Source organism: Salvelinus namaycush, unplaced genomic scaffold (genome assembly GCF_016432855.1).
Source record: "Salvelinus namaycush isolate Seneca unplaced genomic scaffold, SaNama_1.0 Scaffold3607, whole genome shotgun sequence".
Classification (NCBI taxonomy): domain Eukaryota; kingdom Metazoa; phylum Chordata; class Actinopteri; order Salmoniformes; family Salmonidae; genus Salvelinus; species Salvelinus namaycush.
In genome coordinates, this window is record NW_024060572.1 from 1 (window position 1) to 23,150 (window position 23,150).

At 39.7% G+C, this 23,150-nt stretch overlaps 10 non-coding genes and 8 pseudogenes across 10 annotated transcripts; all 18 read left to right on the plus strand.

The window, feature by feature from the left end:
* Positions 1–2,453: 2,453 nt before the first annotated feature.
* Positions 2,454–2,603, plus strand: LOC120040536 (annotated as a pseudogene).
* A 7,056-nt stretch (positions 2,604–9,659) lies between these two features.
* LOC120040546 lies at positions 9,660–9,809 on the plus strand (annotated as a pseudogene).
* A 672-nt stretch (positions 9,810–10,481) lies between these two features.
* LOC120040531 lies at positions 10,482–10,600 on the plus strand. The gene has a single exon (XR_005475687.1). It is a non-coding gene; the product is annotated as a 5S ribosomal RNA (ribosomal RNA).
* Positions 10,601–11,293: 693 nt separating this feature from the next.
* On the plus strand, positions 11,294–11,455 carry LOC120040542. Its single transcript, XR_005475693.1, has one exon. It is a non-coding gene; the product is annotated as a U1 spliceosomal RNA (small nuclear RNA).
* Positions 11,456–12,119: 664 nt separating this feature from the next.
* Positions 12,120–12,238, plus strand: LOC120040540. Its single transcript, XR_005475692.1, has one exon. It is a non-coding gene; the product is annotated as a 5S ribosomal RNA (ribosomal RNA).
* A 692-nt stretch (positions 12,239–12,930) lies between these two features.
* LOC120040541 lies at positions 12,931–13,085 on the plus strand (annotated as a pseudogene).
* Positions 13,086–13,754: 669 nt separating this feature from the next.
* On the plus strand, positions 13,755–13,873 carry LOC120040547. Its single transcript, XR_005475694.1, has one exon. It is a non-coding gene; the product is annotated as a 5S ribosomal RNA (ribosomal RNA).
* Positions 13,874–14,569: 696 nt separating this feature from the next.
* On the plus strand, positions 14,570–14,719 carry LOC120040544 (annotated as a pseudogene).
* A 672-nt stretch (positions 14,720–15,391) lies between these two features.
* Positions 15,392–15,511, plus strand: LOC120040533. The gene has a single exon (XR_005475689.1). It is a non-coding gene; the product is annotated as a 5S ribosomal RNA (ribosomal RNA).
* A 691-nt stretch (positions 15,512–16,202) lies between these two features.
* LOC120040545 lies at positions 16,203–16,350 on the plus strand (annotated as a pseudogene).
* Positions 16,351–17,024: 674 nt separating this feature from the next.
* Positions 17,025–17,143, plus strand: LOC120040548. Its single transcript, XR_005475695.1, has one exon. It is a non-coding gene; the product is annotated as a 5S ribosomal RNA (ribosomal RNA).
* Positions 17,144–17,835: 692 nt separating this feature from the next.
* Positions 17,836–17,985, plus strand: LOC120040537 (annotated as a pseudogene).
* Positions 17,986–18,662: 677 nt separating this feature from the next.
* Positions 18,663–18,781, plus strand: LOC120040549. Its single transcript, XR_005475696.1, has one exon. It is a non-coding gene; the product is annotated as a 5S ribosomal RNA (ribosomal RNA).
* A 693-nt stretch (positions 18,782–19,474) lies between these two features.
* On the plus strand, positions 19,475–19,624 carry LOC120040538 (annotated as a pseudogene).
* A 683-nt stretch (positions 19,625–20,307) lies between these two features.
* Positions 20,308–20,426, plus strand: LOC120040532. Its single transcript, XR_005475688.1, has one exon. It is a non-coding gene; the product is annotated as a 5S ribosomal RNA (ribosomal RNA).
* A 693-nt stretch (positions 20,427–21,119) lies between these two features.
* On the plus strand, positions 21,120–21,269 carry LOC120040539 (annotated as a pseudogene).
* A 679-nt stretch (positions 21,270–21,948) lies between these two features.
* Positions 21,949–22,068, plus strand: LOC120040534. The gene has a single exon (XR_005475690.1). It is a non-coding gene; the product is annotated as a 5S ribosomal RNA (ribosomal RNA).
* Positions 22,069–22,794: 726 nt separating this feature from the next.
* LOC120040535 lies at positions 22,795–22,959 on the plus strand. The gene has a single exon (XR_005475691.1). It is a non-coding gene; the product is annotated as a U1 spliceosomal RNA (small nuclear RNA).
* The last annotated feature ends 191 nt before the right edge of the window (positions 22,960–23,150 follow it).

Genomic DNA, 23,150 nt, shown 5'->3' on the forward strand with positions numbered 1-23,150 from the left:
TGGATATGACATGGAGTGGGGTTAAAACAAAGTTAGGAAGGTGGTAAATATGTGGAGGGGGAGGTCTTTGAAATTAAAAGGGAAAGTAATTGTCATAAATTCATTGTTGATGTCAATTTTATTTATGTAATGAATGTTTTGGATATGCCAGAATGGGTTTTATCTGAAATGAATAAAATTGTAGTTGATTTTTTATGGTAAGGGAAGGGGGTGAAAATAGCTTTTAAAACTTTGATTGCAGGTTATGAGGAGGGGGGCTTGAAGTTGGTGGATTTAAATGTGTAAGGGAAAACAGCAATTAGAGTCAAAATGGTACGTAAATATTATTATGGGGAATTAGATTATGGATGGAAAAGGTTTTTTAAGGAGTATTTGCAGGAGGTTGGGAGGATGGGGGACAATGGTTTATTGATGTGTATGAAAAAGGAAATGTTAGGTAATATACCTTTGTTTTATAGAGAAGTGTTGAGGCTTGGGGGGAGTTTTTACCAAATATTTATTATGAAGTGTACCATTTTAGACAATATTTTAAATCAGCCAATTTTTTTAAATCCCAAGATACAGTATAATAATAAGATGTTGTTTTTGTAAATATTTTATGAGGGCTGGGATGAGACAGATTGGGGACATCTTATATGAGGTAATTCCGGGGTTCCTTCCAAGTCAGGCAATATTTGATAATGTGGTTGAAGAAAATGATGAAATAAGTAGAACTACTGTGGAGGAACATGTATAAGAGAATATTAGGATGGTCTTCCTGGGGAGTGGGTGTTTTTAATAAATAAAGAGGTGGCAACAAGAGCTAGGGGTTTACCGGTTTTATATTATGAAGGTAATGGGAAGAAGGCATGATTTGTCAGGTTTGAAAGTTTAAGAAAGTTTATGAAAAATGTATTTTAAGAGAGATAAAAACTCCTGCTTCGGAAAAAGTGTGGTCTAGGGTGTTTGCAAATATAGATGTAAAATCAATATGGAAGAATGTAAATGTAAAATATAATTCTATAGAATGTGAAGACAATGATTTTAAAATGAAACATAATAGAATTTTTACGAACGTGGTTTTACATCAAATAAATAGAGATATTAAAAGAGAATGTGATATTTGTGGTACGGGGGTGGAAAATTTTATGCACTTTTTTGTTGAATGTAGTAGATTAGATGAGTTTCATAAGTTTTTAAAGGGGATTTTAGTACAACAGTGGGGAGAAGAGATTGTTGCTGGGGTTGAGTGGAGGAGGTTGTTTCTTTTTGGTTTAACTGGGAAAAGCAAAGTTATTAATTTTAATTTGATGAATTTTGTTCTTAGTCATGCCAGATACGCTGTAAGACTAAGAAGGAATTTGGGACATTATGAAGGGAAAATTGTGAGTGTAGAGGTTTTATTTAGAAGTATGTTAGAGAAAGATATAGAAGTAATATATAAATATGGTGGATGTAATTTTGAAAAATTGTTTGTGTGGGGGAGCAATTTTATTGAAATTGGGTCGAATGGAAAACTTGTTTTTAATTATTAATTGGTTTTGGTGGATGATTGTGTTTCTAATAGGTTTTATTTTCTTTTCTTTTTTTGATTTTGTAAAAGGATGAATTGTTCAACCTTTTGATTGTTGATTGAATGTTGTAAATGTTATGTGTTTCTTCATAATAAAAGAGAAAAAAAAAAAATACGCCCGATCTCGTCTGATCTCGGAAGCTAAGCAGGGTCGGGCCTGGTTAGTACTTGGATGGGAGACCGCCTGGGAATACCAGGTGCTGTAAGCCTTTTGTCCACTAGGGGGTGTGGCATTATTTCATCAGCAACACTGCCTTGTAGTAAGCATTTGATGCTGAATTGACTAAATGCAGCTTCTATGGGCTAGTCTCCCCTGCCCTTTTAATACGATCAAAGTTCCTTGTGTTGTCAGGGAGCAACTGCCTTTTATTCATAAGACAAATAAGAATATTGTTACTGAATGCAGCTTGTGTGTGCTTTGTGCTCCCTCGCCCTGTTCAAATGATCAAAGGAAATAATGCTGGTGAGGAGTGGAACTGGACTGGTGTCTGATGGCCCTGTGTTTTCCATGTTGGAATTACAACCCTTCTTTTATGGAGTAAATCAAAAGCACAAGAGAATCTGAGATGTTATCGATAATAAATCAATTGGTTTCATGCATTTGTCTGTGTGTGTGTGTGTGTCTGAATGTGATTGTATTTCGTCATATCGCAAACATTTGTGATATCAGATAGGTTAAGATATTAAAAAGTAATTGGTGATTTTTTCGACAGTGTTGCATGATGGGAATCTAGTGGTTCACTGATATAATCTAGTAAACAAAATAAACTACTTTTTCACCTACTCTGTGTGCAAGTGCATTCCTAAACGGCATTTAACGCAGGTCGATGTGATATGATATTATCAGAACACAAAGTGGTTACCGTTAGCGGAAAATGTTGGCACTGGAGAGACTTTTCCTCCACTAAGCAGAAGAGATACCGTGATCAAGAAGGTGGTTCACCCAGTGTGGGGCTCAGCCATTGCACTCTGGCTGTGCTGACCCCTTGCGAATTTTCCAAATGTGGGAATCTCGATTGCATAATTTATGGTAGTGGTCGTTTGCGCTTTACTCTGATGTCTTTGTAAAGAATAAACCTTTGCTTGGCGGCAGGCTTGAGGATGACTTGAGTCAACTGACTGTGCTTATGGAGATCTTTGAAGTCAGTTGTGAAAGAGACTTTGTGGACCAATCGAAAGGTGGAAACATTTGTTTGTAGCAAAACATTGTTGGCATTTTGTCGAAACATTATGTTGCGAAATGCAGCATTGTATTTATGCCACGCTGGTACTTCAATCAAGAGATAGTTGAGAAGCCAGTCTAACCCTCCCCCCGGTCATGATGTGTCATGCGCTTCCAATATGAAATTGTCCATACATGCGTTCCTCCTTAGCACAGAACAATGCAATAGGTTTTCAACATCCAGAGCTTTTGTGTATTTATTGTGGCTAGTAGGATAGCTGCATGGGAAACTGTTGCTGATGATGTATTTGTCAGAAGTCATTGTATTTGTCCGTTTTTTCCCACAAGGCTGAAATATGTGCCCTCGCTTTGAAATGTTAGCAAGGTTTGTTTGTATTTCATCCAACTATCTGTGCTAAAAAGTGATGGCTACAGTATATGTAATTTCTTCCACTTTTGGAGTGAGCCAAAGTTCAAGCTGCTTATCTAATTGGTGAGAATGCAATGTCTGTTTATCAGACTCACTTTGACTTTATATGGTGTACCAAGAGATGTGCCTTCGCTTACGGCCATACCAGCCTGAATACGCCCCTTTTTGGAAGTTTCAGGAAGTGAGTGAGCAGCAGGTGTTGGATTGTTTGTGAATTGTTTGTAGAGAGAAAATCGTTTTTGGTTTTGCTGGTTTATATACTTTAAGTTTGGAAGTTTGTGTGGGGAGTGTAGCTTATTTTCTTTGTAAATATTTGCGTTTTTATCCCCCAACGGCGTGAGCTGTTTGGGGGATTCTAAGTAAAATAATTGGACGGATACAATGGCTTCGACATCAAGAATAACAACAACAATGAGAATGGACAACGGAGAAAAAAGAGCGTCGAATGAAGAGTTGAGGAGAAGAAAATATGAGAAAGAATTGACGGTGAACGTGGAAGTTATTGGAGAAGAAAAAATAACAACGATGGAATTGCTGAGAGGAATAAAAGAAGTATGTGGAATGATATTGGGATGTAGAATGAAGGACAGAAATAAGTACGAAATAACCATGTCACACGCGAAAGGAAAAGAAAGACTACTAGACGGGCTAAAAATAAAGAGCTGCCAAATAATGGCGAAAGAACTGGGAAATGATGAACTTGTGGTGTCCTTTTTGAACATGCCGGCATATATTACGGATGAGGAAATACATGACAAATTACAAGGATGGAATGTGAACGCAACAACACCAATCAAGAGGAGGATGTGGCCAGGAACGGACATTGTGGACGGGACGAGATTTTGTAAGGTGAAGTTTACGGACAGTGTGCAATCATTACCTTACTCAACCAAATTCAACACTGTAGAAGGATTTGAATATTTCCGAGTGATCCACGATAACCAAGTGAAGGTATGTAGACTATGTATTCAACCGGGACACATACTCAAAGAATGTCCAGAATTTGTATGTCATAAATGTGGTGAACAAGGACATTATGCCAGAGAATGTTCGAACATCGGTGATATGTGTAGAAGGTGTGACAGACCTAAGGACAGATGTAAATGTAAGAAGGAAAAGGATGTCTTATTTCTGCAAACACTGGACCTCATTACTGAAGAAGAGGTTGAGAGGAGTGAGACTATGGAGGGGGAGGAAGAGAGTGATATGGAAAGTGTGTCGCAGGTGATTCCAGAGACAGCTATAGATATGCTTGGAGAGTATGTAATGCCTTCTGGCAGTACTCGAGACGCAGTCTTGGTCTCTGCTGCTGACAAGGTGGAGCAGCAGCACATGATTGGTGAATTGGATACACAGGTAGAGATGGTGCAGGGTGCTTCTCAGGTGCCTGAACCAGCTTTAAACCTGTGTGAAAATGAAACCAAGGAGAGGGCTGGGTCCACTGGAGTTGATGGCACTGTTAAAGAATGTTTTACAAAAGGCTTGGATGTTGCTCCCCTTACAAGTACAAGTCAGGAGTCAGACGAAGAAATAGATATTGAGGATTTTCAGCGGTTTGCTAGAAATAAGAGAGCATTAGTGAAAGCTAAGGAGGTGACGGGATCTGGAAAAAAGAAAAAGTCTATTTTGAAATGACATGTTTGTTTTTGGCTATATTTCTGCATATATTAACAATGATTAGAGTTGCATCACTAAATGGCAACAGTTTAAGAAATATGAACAAATTGGAGCAGGTTTTGGTGTCTGTTGAAACGGACATGTGGTGTTTTCAAGAGACTAATTGGACGGACGCCAAAATGCTGGAAATTAAGAGCAAATGGTCTGAGCTCATTTTTTGTAGTCACGGAAGTGATAAAACATGTGGAGTGGCTATTTTGGTAAAAAATGATGTGGTTAAAAATGTCAAGCAGGTATATGCAGATAATCAGGGAAGAATTATTGTTATTGAGTTTGAAGTGCAAAATGTCATTTTTCGTCTAATTAATGTTTATGCTTCGAATATTGAAGCGGAAAGGAGAGATATGTTTAATAACCTAAGAACACTGTGTTCAGAGAACTGTATACTAGTAGGAGATTTTAACGTGAAGTGTACTAGAATGGATGTCTCGAGATGTGATAGTTTCAGACATGATTCGTCTAGAAATGCTTTACGGGAATTAATGAATAAGGAAAATCTTGTAGATATATGGAGGGCTGAAAATGTAAATAGAAGAGAGTTTTCGAGAAGGCAGGTGGTGTTAAATGAACTAAAACAAAGTAGAATTGATTTATGTTTAGCAAAGGTAGATGTGGTACAGCAGGTTCAGAAGATGACATATAATTTTACAGCATACAGTGATCATGCAGTAATGTCATTTCAGATAGGTTTTGCTGTGGAGATGAGGGGGGGAGGTGTCTGGTGTTTAAATGCCAGTCTGTTAAAGGAAGAAAGTTATATAAAGGAAATTGTTGAATGTATCGAGGATGAAATGTCTAATGTACTGTTAAAAGAGAATGTGTGTTTATGGTGGGAGGAAGTGAAAGTTAAAGTAAAAAACAGGAGTATTAGGTACTCTAAAAATCGTAACCGTTTAGATAAGCAGAAAGAAAAAATGCTTAGAAATAGGATGTTACATGAACTTGAAAAGGCTGATGCTGATCCAGACTATGATGTTGTGAACTATTTGAAAATCCATGCAGAGCTAGGGTTTTATGAAAAAAAGAAATGTTTAGGGGCTATTGTTAGGAGTAAGGCACAGTACGCCTTGGAGGGAGAGAAATGTACTTCCTTTTTTCTGGGGCTTGAAAAACGAAAGAAATTTAAGAGTTATATTGTAGAATTAGAAAATGAAAAAGGTGTAAAGGTAAATGATTTTGTTGACATCTTAGATTCAGTTGAATCCTTTTACAGAAATCTTTATAAAAAGAATGATGTGGACAAAGTGTGTGTTGCAAAAGTGTTGGAGAAAATCAGTGCCAAAGTATCTCAGGCAGATAGAATGATGTGTGATGAAGATATTTCAATTGTGGAAATCAAGAAAGCAATTGAGAACACTCAAGGAAATAAAAGTCCAGGTTTGGATGGTTTAACAAATGAATTCTATAAAGCTTTTGTGGATATTTTGGCACCCATTTTATTGAAGGTTTTTCAGTATATGGAAGAGAATAAGGAAATCCCTGAGTCTATGTCAATTGGTATGTTAACCATCTTGTTTAAAAATAGAGGCAGTAGGTTAAAGTTAGAAAATTATAGGCCTATTAGTCTTCTGAATTCAGATTATAAAATACTGACTAAAGTTTTGGCTAATAGGATGAAAATGGTGATTGGAAGTATTATTACATCAACACAAGCCTACGGAATACCCGGAAGAGATGTTGCCGATGTAATTTGTACAATTAGAGATGTTGTTAATCAAATGAAAAATGAAGGTGGTATAGTTTTAAGTTTAGATTTTAAGAAAGCTTTTGATAAAGTGGAACATAGTTTTCTACTACAGACTTTGGAGAGGTTTGGTTTTGGGCCAAAATTTGTATCTTGGATTAACTTGTTGTATAGTGGAGCAAAAAGTTGTGTTAAATGTAACGGAGTGTTAACAGATACTTTCCCTATAGAGAGGTCAGTAAGGCAGGGTTGTCCTTTGTCAGCTCTGTTGTACAGTGTTTCTACAGAACCTTTAGCTGTTTTAATACTTGGAGACAAAGAGGTGAGGGGTGTGGGAATCCCAGGTGGTGGTGTCAGTGTTATACATCAGTACGCTGATGACACTACTTTTACTGTGAAGGATGTAGGTAGCATTGAAAGCATTATGAAAATCATAGATATCTATTGTAAGGCATCGGGGGCTGAAGTTAATATAGAGAAGACGGAAATTATGTTCTTTGGGGATATCAATGCAAATAAGTGTGAGATTCCATTTAAGGTAGCTAAGGATTTTATGAAGGTGCTGGGAGTACATATTGGTGTAGAGGAGAAAGAGGCAAGGGATATAACTTGGACAGGGATCCTCAATAAAATCAAGCAAACTTTGAATTTCTGGAAAAATAGAAAATTAAAGTTAAAAGGTAAAATAATTGTAGTAAATGCTTTGGTATCATCTAAACTTGTGTATGTTTTGGGAGTTCTAGACATGCCAGAGTGGGTTCTAAATGAATTGAATAATGTGGTGTCTAATTTTATATGGGATGGTAAAGGTGTTAGAATTGCGCAGAAAACATTGATAGCAGACTATGATGATGGAGGTTTAAAACTTGTAGATTTGGATGTTAAAAGAAAAGCTATTAGGATAAAAATAGTAAAGAAATATTTGTATGACAGCTTAGATTATGGCTGGAAACATTTTTTCAAAGTCTATTTAGATGAGAGTGGTGGATGTGAAGATAATGGTTTGTTGATGGGTCTTAAAAGGAAAATGTGTGAAAAGGTACCAGATTTTTATAAAGAAGTGTTAAATGCATGGGCAGAGTTGTTGCCTAATGTGTATTATGAGTGTGGGCATATTGACCTAATTATGAATCATCCTGTTTTTCTGAATGAGAAACTTAAGTACAAAGAAAAGGTGTTATATAGTGAAGTATTCATGAGTGCAGGTCTTAGACAAATAAAAGATTACACATATGAGGTAATTCCAGGTTTTTTTCCTGAGGAAGCTATTTTTGATACCATCCATGAATGGGATGTAGAGGTGGGTAGGGGAACAGTGAGAAATATGTATGAGAAGATAAAAGAAAGTATACCAAGTAAATGGGTGGATTTAATAAATAGTGAAGTTGTTAGGGAAGATTTATTTGTCTTTCCAAATTTGTTTATTGGTAACAGTAAGGAGAAGGCTCATTTATCTAGTATCCCAGTGAAAAGATTCTATAAAATAATGGTAGAGAAAAATGTGAAAAGGCCAGCTGCGGAGAAAGTTTGGAAAGGAATTTTTCCGACTTTGGACGTAAAAAAGATATGGAAAACTTTAAATGTAAAATATAATAGTATGGAATGTGAAAGTAACGATTTTAAAATAAGGCATAATCGTATATATACAAAAGTGGTTTTACATCAAATCAATAGGGAAATAAATAGAGAATGTGACTTATGTGGTGAGTCACCGGAAAATTTAATGCATTTGTTTGTGGAATGTAAGGAGTTAAAAGATTTATTTTGTAAAGTAAAGGGAATGATTCATAGAAACTGGGGGGGTGATATTTTGAAAAAATATGTGTGGGATGAATTGGTGTTATTTGGCGTGTCTGGTAAATGTGAGGGTGTTAATGTGGGTTTGTTGAATGTTGTTTTGAGTTTCTTGAGGTATGCTATTTTTTGTAGGAGGAATTATGCTTTTTTTGAGGGGAAGAAGGTAAGGGTGTGGGATATTTTTGTAGTATTGTTAAAGAAGCATATAGATATGTTTTATTGTTATGGAAAGGAATGTTTTGATGAAGCTTTTGTGGAGGGGAGTGGGTTGATTTCAAACGTGGATGGTGGAAGAATCACTTATAATTTTTGAAAGTATTGGTATGTTTATTAATTTATTGGTTTTCATAGTTGTTCGAGAGTTGATTTCAACATGCCTGTTTTGTGAGATTGGAATTTATGTTAGGCTTTTATTAGTTTTTGTTGTATTTTATTTATTTGAGTTCTTTGATTTGATAGGGGGTGAATTGTTCACCTGCCTATGTTAGTCTCGGTTTTTGTGTATTGTACATTTGATAAAATATTGTAATTGAAACTTTTTTATAATAAAAAAAAAAAAAAAAAAAAATACGCCCGATCTCGTCTGATCTCGGAAGCTAAGCAGGGTCGGGCCTGGTTAGTACTTGGATGGGAGACCGCCTGGGAATACCAGGTGCTGTAAGCCTTTTGTCCACTAGGGGGTGTGGCATTATTTCATCAGCAACACTGCCTTGTAGTAAGCATTTGATGCTGAATTGACTAAATGCAGCTTCTATGGGCTAGTCTCCCCTGCCCTTTTAATACGATCAAAGTTCCTTGTGTTGTCAGGGAGCAACTGCCTTTTATTTATAAGACAAATAAGAATATTGTTACTGAATGCAGCTTGTGTGTGCTTTGTGCTCCCTCGCCCTGTTCAAATGATCAAAGGAAATAATGCTGGTGAGGAGTGGAACTGGACTGGTGTCTGATGGCCCTGTGTTTTCCATGTTGGAATTACAACCCTTCTTTTATGGAGTAAATCAAAAGCACAAGAGAATCTGAGATGTTATCGATAATAAATCAATTGGTTTCATGCATTTGTCTGTGTGTGTGTGTGTGTGTCTGAATGTGATTGTATTTCGTCATATCGCAAACATTTGTGATATCAGATAGGTTAAGATATTAAAAAGTAATTGGTGATTTTTTCGACAGTGTTGCATGATGGGAATCTAGTGGTTCACTGATATAATCTAGTAAACAAAATAAACTACTTTTTCACCACTCTGTGTGCAAGTGCATTCCTAAACGGCATTTAACGCAGGTCGATGTGATACGATATTATCAGAACACAAAGTGGTTACCGTTAGCGGAAAATGTTGGCACTGGAGAGACTTTTCCTCCACTAAGCAGAAGAGATACCGTGATCAAGAAGGTGGTTCACCCAGTGTGGGGCTCAGCCATTGCACTCTGGCTGTGCTGACCCCTTGCGAATTTTCCAAATGTGGGAATCTCGATTGCATAATGTATGGTAGTGGTCGTTTGCGCTTTACTCTGATGTCTTTGTAAATAATAAACCTTTGCTTGGCGGCAGGCTTGAGGATGACTTGAGTCAACTGACTGTGCTTATGGAGATCTTTGAAGTCAGTTGTGAAAGAGACTTTGTGGACCAATCGAAAGGTGGAAACATTTGTTTGTAGAAAAACATTGTTGGCATTTTGTCGAAACATTATGTTGCGAAATGCAGCATTGTATTTATGCCACGCTGGTACTTCAATCAAGAGATAGTTGAGAAGCCAGTCTAACCCTCCCCCCGGTCATGATGTGTCATGCGCTTCCAATATGAAATTGTCCATACATGCGTTCCTCCTTAGCACAGAACAATGCAATAGGTTTTCAACATCCAGAGCTTTTGTGTATTTATTGTGGCTAGTAGGATAGCTGCATGGGAAACTGTTGCTGATGATGTATTTGTCAGAAGTCATTGTATTTGTCCGTTTTTTCCCACAAGGCTGAAATATGTGCCCTCGCTTTGAAATGTTAGCAAGGTTTGTTTGTATTTCATCCAACTATCTGTGCTAAAAAGTGATGGCTACAGTATATGTAATTTCTTCCACTTTTTGAGTGAGCCAAAGTTCAAGCTGCTTATCTAATTGGTGAGAATGCAATGTCTGTTTATCAGACTCACTTTGACTTTATATGGTGTACCAAGAGATGTGCCTTCGCTTACGGCCATACCAGCCTGAATACGCCCGATCTCGTCTGATCTCGGAAGCTAAGCAGGGTCGGGCCTGGTTAGTACTTGGATGGGAGACCGCCTGGGAATACCAGGTGCTGTAAGCCTTTTGTCCACTAGGGGGTGTGGCATTATTTCATCAGCAACACTGCCTTGTAGTAAGCATTTGATGCTGAATTGACTAAATGCAGCTTCTATGGGCTAGTCTCCCCTGCCCTTTTAATACGATCAAAGTTCCTTGTGTTGTCAGGGAGCAACTGCCTTTTATTTATAAGACAAATAAGAATATTGTTACTGAATGCAGCTTGTGTGTGCTTTGTGCTCCCTCGCCCTGTTCAAATGATCAAAGGAAATAATGCTGGTGAGGAGTGGAACTGGACTGGTGTCTGATGGCCCTGTGTTTTCCATGTTGGAATTACAACCCTTCTTTTATGGAGTAAATCAAAAGCACAAGAGAATCTGAGATGTTATCGATAATAAATCAATTGGTTTCATGCATTTGTCTGTGTGTGTGTGTGTGTGTCTGAATGTGATTGTATTTCGTCATATCGCAAACATTTGTGATATCAGATAGGTTAAGATATTAAAAAGTAATTGGTGATTTTTTCGACAGTGTTGCATGATGGGAATCTAGTGGTTCACTGATATAATCTAGTAAACAAAATAAACTACTTTTTCACCACTCTGTGTGCAAGTGCATTCCTAAACGGCATTTAACGCAGGTCGATGTGATATGATATTATCAGAACACAAAGTGGTTACCGTTAGCGGAAAATGTTGGCACTGGAGAGACTTTTCCTCCACTAAGCAGAAGAGATACCGTGATCAAGAAGGTGGTTCACCCAGTGTGGGGCTCAGCCATTGCACTCTGGCTGTGCTGACCCCTTGCGAATTTTCCAAATGTGGGAATCTCGATTGCATAATTTATGGTAGTGGTCGTTTGAGCTTTACCCTGATGTCTTTGTTAATGATAAACCTGTTGCTTGGCGGCAGGCTTAAGGATGACTTGAGTCAACTGACTGTGCTTATGGAGATCTTTGAAGTCAGTTGTGAAAGGAGACTTTGTGGACCAATCGAAAGGTGGAAACATTTGTTTGTAGCAAAACATTGTTGGCATTTTGTCGAAACATTATGTTGCGAAATGCAGCATTGTATTTATGCCACGCTGGTACTTCAATCAAGAGATAGTTGAGAAGCCAGCTCTAACCCTCCCCCCGGTCATGATGTGTCATGCGCTTCCAATATGAAATTGTCCATACATGCGTTCCTCCTTAGCACAGAACAATGCAATAGGTTTTCAACATCCAGAGCTTTTGTGTATTTATTGTGGCTAGTAGGATAGCTGCATGGGAAACTGTTGCTGATGATGTATTTGTCAGAAGTCATTGTATTTGTCCGTTTTTTCCCACAAGGCTGAAATATGTGCCCTCGCTTTGAAATGTTAGCAAGGTTTGTTTGTATTTCATCCAACTATCTGTGCTAAAAAGTGATGGCTACAGTATATGTAATTTCTTCCACTTTTTGAGTGAGCCAAAGTTCAAGCTGCTTATCTAATTGGTGAGAATGCAATGTCTGTTTATCAGACTCACTTTGACTTTATATGGTGTACCAAGAGATGTAGCCTTCGCTTACGGCCATACCAGCCTGAATACGCCCGATCTCGTCTGATCTCGGAAGCTAAGCAGGGTCGGGCCTGGTTAGTACTTGGATGGGAGACCGCCTGGGAATACCAGGTGCTGTAAGCCTTTTGTCCACTAGGGGGTGTGGCATTATTTCATCAGCAACACTGCCTTGTAGTAAGCATTTGATGCTGAATTGACTAAATGCAGCTTCTATGGGCTAGTCTCCCCTGCCCTTTTAATACGATCAAAGTTCCTTGTGTTGTCAGGGAGCAACTGCCTTTTATGTATAAGACAAATAAGAATATTGTTACTGAATGCAGCTTGTGTGTGCTCTGTGCTCCCTCGCCCTGTTCAAATGATCAAAGGAAATAATGCTGGTGAGGAGTGGAACTGGACTGGTGTCTGATGGCCCTGTGTTTTCCATGTTGGAATTACAACCCTTCTTTTATGGAGTAAATCAAAAGCACAAGAGAATCTGAGATGTTATCGATAATAAATCAATTGGTTTCATGCATTTGTCTGTGTGTGTGTGTGTGTCTGAATGTGATTGTATTTCGTCATATCGCAAACATTTGTGATATCAGATAGGTTAAGATATTAAAAAGTAATTGGTGATTTTTTCGACAGTGTTGCATGATGGGAATCTAGTGGTTCACTGATATAATCTAGTAAACAAAATAAACTACTTTTTCACCTACTCTGTGTGCAAGTGCATTCCTAAACGGCATTTAACGCAGGTCGATGTGATATGATATTATCAGAACACAAAGTGGTTACCGTTAGCGGAAAATGTTGGCACTGGAGAGACTTTTCCTCCACTAAGCAGAAGAGATACCGTGATCAAGAAGGTGGTTCACCCAGTGTGGGGCTCAGCCATTGCACTCTGGCTGTGCTGACCCCTTGCGAATTTTCCAAATGTGGGAATCTCGATTGCATAATTTATGGTAGTGGCTCGTTTGCGCTTTACCCTGATGTCTTTGTTAATGATAAACCTGTTGCTTGGCGGCAGGCTTAAGGATGACTTGAGTCAACTGACTGTGCTTATGGAGATCTTTGAAGTCAGTTGTGAAAGGAGACTTTGTGGACCAATCGAAAGGTGGAAACATTTGTTTGTAGCAAAACATTGTTGGCATTTTGTCGAAACATTATGTTGCGAAATGCAGCATTGTATTTATGCCACGCTGGTACTTCAATCAAGAGATAGTTGAGAAGCCAGTCTAACCCTCCCCCCGGTCATGATGTGTCATGCGCTTCCAATATGAAATTGTCCATACATGCGTTCCTCCTTAGCACAGAACAATGCAATAGGTTTTCAACATCCAGAGCTTTTGTGTATTTATTGTGGCTAGTAGGATAGCTGCATGGGAAACTGTTGCTGATGATGTATTTGTCAGAAGTCATTGTATTTGTCCGTTTTTTCCCACAAGGCTGAAATATGTGCCCTCGCTTAGAAATGTTAGCAAGGTTTGTTTGTATTTCATCCAACTATCTGTGCTAAAAAGTGATGGCTACAGTATATGTAATTTCTTCCACTTTTGAGTGAGCCAAAGTTCAAGCTGCTTATCTAATTGGTGAGAATGCAATGTCTGTTTATCAGACTCACTTTGACTTTATATGGTGTACCAAGAGATGTACCTTCGCTTACGGCCATACCAGCCTGAATACGCCCGATCTCGTCTGATCTCGGAAGCTAAGCAGGGTCGGGCCTGGTTAGTACTTGGATGGGAGACCGCCTGGGAATACCAGGTGCTGTAAGCCTTTTGTCCACTAGGGGGTGTGGCATTATTTCATCAGCAACACTGCCTTGTAGTAAGCATTTGATGCTGAATTGACTAAATGCAGCTTCTATGGGCTAGTCTCCCCTGCCCTTTTAATACGATCAAAGTTCCTTGTGTTGTCAGGGAGCAACTGCCTTTTATTGCATAAGACAAATAAGAATATTGTTACTGAATGCAGCTTGTGTGTGCTCTGTGCTCCCTCGCCCTGTTCAAATGATCAAAGGAAATAATGCTGGTGAGGAGTGGAACTGGACTGGTGTCTGATGGCCCTGTGTTTTCCATGTTGGAATTACAACCCTTCTTTTATGGAGTAAATCAAAAGCACAAGAGAATCTGAGATGTTATCGATAATAAATCAATTGGTTTCATGCATTTGTCTGTGTGTGTGTGTGTGTGTCTGAATGTGATTGTATTTCGTCATATCGCAAACATTTGTGATATCAGATAGGGTTAAGATATTAAAAAGTAATTGGTGATTTTTTCGACAGTGTTGCATGATGGGAATCTAGTGGTTCACTGATATAATCTAGTAAACAAAATAAACTACTTTTTCACCTACTCTGTGTGCAAGTGCATTCCTAAACGGCATTTAACGCAGGTCGATGTGATATGATATTATCAGAACACAAAGTGGTTACCGTTAGCGGAAAATGTTGGCACTGGAGAGACTTTTCCTCCACTAAGCAGAAGAGATACCGTGATCAAGAAGGTGGTTCACCCAGTGTGGGGCTCAGCCATTGCACTCTGGCTGTGCTGACCCCTTGCGAATTTTCCAAATGTGGGAATCTCGATTGCAAAATTTATGGTAGTGGTCGTTTGCGCTTTACCCTGATGTCTTTGTTAATGATAAACCGTTGCTTGGCGGCAGGCTTAAGGATGACTTGAGTCAACTGACTGTGCTTATGGAGATCTTTGAAGTCAGTTGTGAAGAGACTTTGTGGACCAATCGAAAGGTGGAAACATTTGTTTGTAGCAAAAATATTGTTGGCATTTTGTCGAAACATTATGTTGCGAAATGCAGCATTGTATTTATGCCACGCTGGTACTTCAATCAAGAGATAGTTGAGAAGCCAGTCTAACCCTCCCCCCGGTCATGATGTGTCATGCGCTTCCAATATGAAATTGTCCATACATGCGTTCCTCCTTAGCACAGAACAATGCAATAGGTTTTCAACATCCAGAGCTTTTGTGTATTTATTGTGGCTAGTAGGATAGCTGCATGGGAAACTGTTGCTGATGATGTATTTGTCAGAAGTCATTGTATTTGTCCGTTTTTTCCCACAAGGCTGAAATATGTGCCCTCGCTTTGAAATGTTAGCAAGGTTTGTTTGTATTTCATCCAACTATCTGTGCTAAAAAGTGATGGCTACAGTATATGTAATTTCTTCCACTTTTTGAGTGAGCCAAAGTTCAAGCTGCTTATCTAATTGGTGAGAATGCAATGTCTGTTTATCAGACTCACTTTGACTTTATATGGTGTACCAAGAGATGTACCTTCGCTTACGGCCATACCAGCCTGAATACTGCCCGATCTCGTCTGATCTCGGAAGCTAAGCAGGGTCGGGCCTGGTTAGTACTTGGATGGGAGACCGCCTGGGAATACCAGGTGCTGTAAGCCTTTTGTCCACTAGGGGGTGTGGCATTATTTCATCAGCAACACTGCCTTGTAGTAAGCATTTGATGCTGAATTGACTAAATGCAGCTTCTATGGGCTAGTCTCCCCTGCCCTTTTAATACGATCAAAGTTCCTTGTGTTGTCAGGGAGCAACTGCCTTTTATGCATAAGACAAATAAGAATATTGTTACTGAATGCAGCTTGTGTGTGCTCTGTGCTCCCTCGCCCTGTTCAAATGATCAAAGGAAATAATGCTGGTGAGGAGTGGAACTGGACTGGTGTCTGATGGCCCTGTGTTTTCCATGTTGGAATTACAACCCTTCTTTTATGGAGTAAATCAAAAGCACAAGAGAATCTGAGATGTTATCGATAATAAATCAATTGGTTTCATGCATTTGTCTGTGTGTGTGTGTGTGTCTGAATGTGATTGTATTTCGTCATATCGCAAACATTTGTGATATCAGATAGGTTAAGATATTAAAAAGTAATTGGTGATTTTTTCGACAGTGTTGCATGATGGGAATCTAGTGGTTCACTGATATAATCTAGTAAACAAAATAAACTACTTTTTCACCACTCTGTGTGCAAGTGCATTCCTAAACGGCATTTAACGCAGGTCGATGTGATATGATATTATCAGAACACAAAGTGGTTACCGTTAGCGGAAAATGTTGGCACTGGAGAGACTTTTCCTCCACTAAGCAGAAGAGATACCGTGATCAAGAAGGTGGTTCACCCAGTGTGGGGCTCAGCCATTGCACTCTGGCTGTGCTGACCCCTTGCGAATTTTCCAAATGTGGGAATCTCGATTGCATAATTTATGGTAGTGCTCGTTTGAGCTTTACCCTGATGTCTTTGTTAATGATAAACTGTTGCTTGGCGGCAGGCTTAAGGATGACTTGAGTCAACTGACTGTGCTTATGGAGATCTTTGAAGTCAGTTGTGAAGGAGACTTTGTGGACCAATCGAAAGGTGGAAACATTTGTTTGTAGCAAAACATTGTTGGCATTTTGTCGAAACATTATGTTGCGAAATGCAGCATTGTATTTATGCCACGCTGGTACTTCAATCAAGAGATAGTTGAGAAGCCAGCTCTAACCCTCCCCCCGGTCATGATGTGTCATGCGCTTCCAATATGAAATTGTCCATACATGCGTTCCTCCTTAGCACAGAACAATGCAATAGGTTTTCAACATCCAGAGCTTTTGTGTATTTATTGTGGCTAGTAGGATAGCTGCATGGGAAACTGTTGCTGATGATGTATTTGTCAGAAGTCATTGTATTTGTCCGTTTTTTCCCACAAGGCTGAAATATGTGCCCTCGCTTTGAAATGTTAGCAAGGTTTGTTTGTATTTCATCCAACTATCTGTGCTAAAAAGTGATGGCTACAGTATATGTAATTTCTTCCACTTTTGAGTGAGCCAAAGTTCAAGCTGCTTATCTAATTGGTGAGAATGCAATGTCTGTTTATCAGACTCACTTTGACTTTATATGGTGTACCAAGAGATGTGCCTTCGCTTACGGCCATACCAGCCTGAATACGCCCGATCTCGTCTGATCTCGGAAGCTAAGCAGGGTCGGGCCTGGTTAGTACTTGGATGGGAGACCGCCTGGGAATACCAGGTGCTGTAAGCCTTTTGTCCACTAGGGGGTGTGGCATTATTTCATCAGCAACACTGCCTTGTAGTAAGCATTTGATGCTGAATTGACTAAATGCAGCTTCTATGGGCTAGTCTCCCCTGCCCTTTTAATACGATCAAAGTTCCTTGTGTTGTCAGGGAGCAACTGCCTTTTATTATAAGACAAATAAGAATATTGTTACTGAATGCAGCTTGTGTGTGCTCTGTGCTCCCTCGCCCTGTTCAAATGATCAAAGGAAATAATGCTGGTGAGGAGTGGAACTGGACTGGTGTCTGATGGCCCTGTGTTTTCCATGTTGGAATTACAACCCTTCTTTTATGGAGTAAATCAAAAGCACAAGAGAATCTGAGATGTTATCGATAATAAATCAATTGGTTTCATGCATTTGTCTGTGTGTGTGTGTGTGTGTCTGAATGTGATTGTATTTCGTCATATCGCAAACATTTGTGATATCAGATAGGTTAAGATATTAAAAAGTAATTGGTGATTTTTTCGACAGTGTTGCATGATGGGAATCTAGTGGTTCACTGATATAATCTAGTAAACAAAATAAACTACTTTTTCACCACTCTGTGTGCAAGTGCATTCCTAAACGGCATTTAACGCAGGTCGATGTGATATGATATTATCAGAACACAAAGTGGTTACCGTTAGCGGAAAATGTTGGCACTGGAGAGACTTTTCCTCCACTAAGCAGAAGAGATACCGTGATCAAGAAGGTGGTTCACCCAGTGTGGGGCTCAGCCATTGCACTCTGGCTGTGCTGACCCCTTGCGAATTTTCCAAATGTGGGAATCTCGATTGCATAATTTATGGTAGTGGTCGTTTGCGCTTTACTCTGATGTCTTTGTAATGAATAAACCTTTGCTTGGCGGCAGGCTTAAGGATGACTTGAGTCAACTGACTGTGCTTATGGAGATCTTTGAAGTCAGTTGTGAAGAGACTTTGTGGACCAATCGAAAGGTGGAAACATTTGTTTGTAGCAAAACATTGTTGGCATTTTGTCGAAACATTATGTTGCGAAATGCAGCATTGTATTTATGCCACGCTGGTACTTCAATCAAGAGATAGTTGAGAAGCCACTCTAACCCCCCCGGTCATGATGTGTCATACGCGCCCATGCGCTTCCAATATGAAATTGTCCATACATGCGTTCCTCCTTAGCACAGAACAATGCAATAGGTTTTCAACATCCAGAGCTTTTGTGTATTTATTGTGGCTAGTAGGATAGCTGCATGGGAAACTGTTGCTGATGATGTATTTGTCAGAAGTCATTGTATTTGTCCGTTTTTTCCCACAAGGCTGAAATATGTGCCCTCGCTTTGAAATGTTAGCAAGGTTTGTTTGTATTTCATCCAACTATCTGTGCTAAAAAGTGATGGCTACAGTATATGTAATTTCTTCCACTTTTTGAGTGAGCCAAAGTTCAAGCTGCTTATCTAATTGGTGAGAATGCAATGTCTGTTTATCAGACTCACTTTGACTTTATATGGTGTACCAAGAGATGTCCTTCGCTTACGGCCATACCAGCCTGAATACGCCCGATCTCGTCTGATCTCGGAAGCTAAGCAGGGTCGGGCCTGGTTAGTACTTGGATGGGAGACCGCCTGGGAATACCAGGTGCTGTAAGCCTTTTGTCCACTAGGGGGTGTGGCATTATTTCATCAGCAACACTGCCTTGTAGTAAGCATTTGATGCTGAATTGACTAAATGCAGCTTCTATGGGCTAGTCTCCCCTGCCCTTTTAATACGATCAAAGTTCCTTGTGTTGTCAGGGAGCAACTGCCTTTTATGCATAAGACAAATAAGAATATTGTTACTGAATGCAGCTTGTGTGTGCTCTGTGCTCCCTCGCCCTGTTCAAATGATCAAAGGAAATAATGCTGGTGAGGAGTGGAACTGGACTGGTGTCTGATGGCCCTGTGTTTTCCATGTTGGAATTACAACCCTTCTTTTATGGAGTAAATCAAAAGCACAAGAGAATCTGAGATGTTATCGATAATAAATCAATTGGTTTCATGCATTTGTCTGTGTGTGTGTGTGTGTGTCTGAATGTGATTGTATTTCGTCATATCGCAAACATTTGTGATATCAGATAGGTTAAGATATTAAAAAGTAATTGGTGATTTTTTCGACAGTGTTGCATGATGGGAATCTAGTGGTTCACTGATATAATCTAGTAAACAAAATAAACTACTTTTTCACCACTCTGTGTGCAAGTGCATTCCTAAACGGCATTTAACGCAGGTCGATGTGATATGATATTATCAGAACACAAAGTGGTTACCGTTAGCGGAAAATGTTGGCACTGGAGAGACTTTTCCTCCACTAAGCAGAAGAGATACCGTGATCAAGAAGGTGGTTCACCCAGTGTGGGGCTCAGCCATTGCACTCTGGCTGTGCTGACCCCTTGCGAATTTTCCAAATGTGGGAATCTCGATTGCATAATTTATGGTAGTGGTCGTTTGCGCTTTACCCTGATGTCTTTGTTAATGATAAACCTGTTGCTTGGTGGCAGGCTTAAGGATGACTTGAGTCAACTGACTGTGCTTATGGAGATCTTTGAAGTCAGTTGTGAAAGAGACTTTGTGGACCAATCGAAAGGTGGAAACATTTGTTTGTAGCAAAACATTGTTGGCATTTTGTCGAAACATTATGTTGCGAAATGCAGCATTGTATTTATGCCACGCTGGTACTTCAATCAAGAGATAGTTGAGAAGCCAGCTCTAACCCCCCCCCGGTCATGATGTGTCATACGCGCCCATGCGCTTCCAATATGAAATTGTCCATACATGCGTTCCTCCTTAGCACAGAACAATGCAATAGGTTTTCAACATCCAGAGCTTTTGTGTATTTATTGTGGCTAGTAGGATAGCTGCATGGGAAACTGTTGCTGATGATGTATTTGTCAGAAGTCATTGTATTTGTCCGTTTTTTCCCACAAGGCTGAAATATGTGCCCTCGCTTTGAAATGTTAGCAAGGTTTGTTTGTATTTCATCCAACTATCTGTGCTAAAAAGTGATGGCTACAGTATATGTAATTTCTTCCACTTTTTGAGTGAGCCAAAGTTCAAGCTGCTTATCTAATTGGTGAGAATGCAATGTCTGTTTATCAGACTCACTTTGACTTTATATGGTGTACCAAGAGATGTACCTTCGCTTACGGCCATACCAGCCTGAATACGCCCGATCTCGTCTGATCTCGGAAGCTAAGCAGGGTCGGGCCTGGTTAGTACTTGGATGGGAGACCGCCTGGGAATACCAGGTGCTGTAAGCCTTTTGTCCACTAGGGGGTGTGGCATTATTTCATCAGCAACACTGCCTTGTAGTAAGCATTTGATGCTGAATTGACTAAATGCAGCTTCTATGGGCTAGTCTCCCCTGCCCTTTTAATACGATCAAAGTTCCTTGTGTTGTCAGGGAGCAACTGCCTTTTATTGCATAAGACAAATAAGAATATTGTTACTGAATGCAGCTTGTGTGTGCTCTGTGCTCCCTCGCCCTGTTCAAATGATCAAAGGAAATAATGCTGGTGAGGAGTGGAACTGGACTGGTGTCTGATGGCCCTGTGTTTTCCATGTTGGAATTACAACCCTTCTTTTATGGAGTAAATCAAAAGCACAAGAGAATCTGAGATGTTATCGATAATAAATCAATTGGTTTCATGCATTTGTCTGTGTGTGTGTGTGTGTCTGAATGTGATTGTATTTCGTCATATCGCAAACATTTGTGATATCAGATAGGTTAAGATATTAAAAAGTAATTGGTGATTTTTTCGACAGTGTTGCATGATGGGAATCTAGTGGTTCACTGATATAATCTAGTAAACAAAATAAACTACTTTTTCACCACTCTGTGTGCAAGTGCATTCCTAAACGGCATTTAACGCAGGTCGATGTGATATGATATTATCAGAACACAAAGTGGTTACCGTTAGCGGAAAATGTTGGCACTGGAGACGACTTTTCCTCCACTAAGCAGAAGAGATACCGTGATCAAGAAGGTGGTTCACCCAGTGTGGGGCTCAGCCATTGCACTCTGGCTGTGCTGACCCCTTGCGAATTTTCCAAATGTGGGAATCTCGATTGCATAATTTATGGTAGTGGTCGTTTGCGCTTTACCCTGATGTCTTTGTTAATGATAAACCTGTTGCTTGGCGGCAGGCTTAAGGATGACTTGAGTCAACTGACTGTGCTTATGGAGATCTTTGAAGTCAGTTGTGAAAGAGACTTTGTGGACCAATCGAAAGGTGGAAACATTTGTTTGTAGCAAAACATTGTTGGCATTTTGTCGAAACATTATGTTGCGAAATGCAGCATTGTATTTATGCCACGCTGGTACTTCAATCAAGAGATAGTTGAGAAGCCACTCTAACCCCCCCCGGTCATGATGTGTCATACGCGCCCATGCCTTCCAATATGAAATTGTCCATACATGCGTTCCTCCTTAGCACAGAACAATGCAATAGGTTTTCAACATCCAGAGCTTTTGTGTATTTATTGTGGCTAGTAGGATAGCTGCATGGGAAACTGTTGCTGAATGATGTATTTGTCAGAAGTCATTGTATTTGTCCGTTTTTTCCCACAAGGCTGAAATATGTGCCCTCGCTTTGAAATGTTAGCAAGGTTTGTTTGTATTTCATCCAACTATCTGTGCTAAAAAGTGATGGCTACAGTATATGTAATTTCTTCCACTTATTGAGTGAGCCAAAGTTCAAGCTGCTTATCTAATTGGTGAATGCAATGTCTGTTTATCAGACTCACTTTGACTTTATATGGTGTACCAAGAGTATGTCCTTCGCTTACGGCCATACCAGCCTGAATATCGCCCGATCTCGTCTGATCTCGGAAGCTAAGCAGGGTCGGGCCTGGTTAGTACTTGGATGGGAGACTGCCTGGGAATACCAGGTGCTGTAAGCATTTTGTCCACTAGGGTGTGCTCTGGCATTATTTCATCAGCAACACTGCCTTGTAGTAAGCATTTGATGCTGAATTGACTAAATGCAGCTTCTATGGGCTAGTCTCCCCTGCCCTTTTAATACAATCAAAGTTCCTTGTGTTGTCAGGGAGCAACTGCCTTTTATGCATAAGACAAATAAGAATATTGTTACTGAATGCAGCTTGTGTGTGCTCTTGTGCTCCCTCGCCCTGTTCAAATGATCAAAGGAAATAATGCTGGTGAGGAGTGGAACTGGACTGGTGTCTGATGGCCCTGTGTTTTCCATGGTGGAATTACAACCCTTCTTTTACGGCGTAAATCAAAAGTACAAGAGAATGTGAGATGTTATCGATAATAAATCAATTGCTTTCATGCATTTGTCTGTGTGTGTGTGTGTGGTGTGTGTGTGTGTGTCTGAATGTGATTTTATTTCGTCATATCGCATACATTTGTGATATCAGACAGGTTAAGATATTAAAAAGTCATTGGTGATTTTTCTACAGTGTTGCATGATGGGAATCTAGTGGTTCACTGATATAATCTAGTAAACAAAATGAACTACTTTTTCACCACTCTGTCTGCAAGTGCATTCCTAAACGGCATTAACGCAGGTCGATGTGATGTGATATTATCGAACACAAAGTGTTTACCATTAGCCGAAAATGTTGGCACTGGAGACACTTGCCCTCCACCGATGACTATAACTCATACTTACCTGGCAAGGGAGATACCGTGATCAAGAAAGGCGGTTCACCCAGGGCGAGGCTTAGCCATTGCACGCCAGCTATGCTGACCCCTGGTGAATTTCCCAAATGTGGAAATCTCGATTGCATAATTTATGTAGTGGGGGACTGCGTCCGCGCTCTCCCCCTGATGTCTTGTTTAATGACAAACCGTTGCTTGGCGGCAAGCCTTGAGGATGACTTGAGCCAATGCCCGTGCTTATGGAGATCTTTGAAGTCAGTTGTGAAAGAGACTGTGTGGACCAATCGAAAGGTGGAAACATTTGTTTGTAGCAAAATATTGTTGGCATTTTGTCGAAACATTATGTTGCGAAATGCAG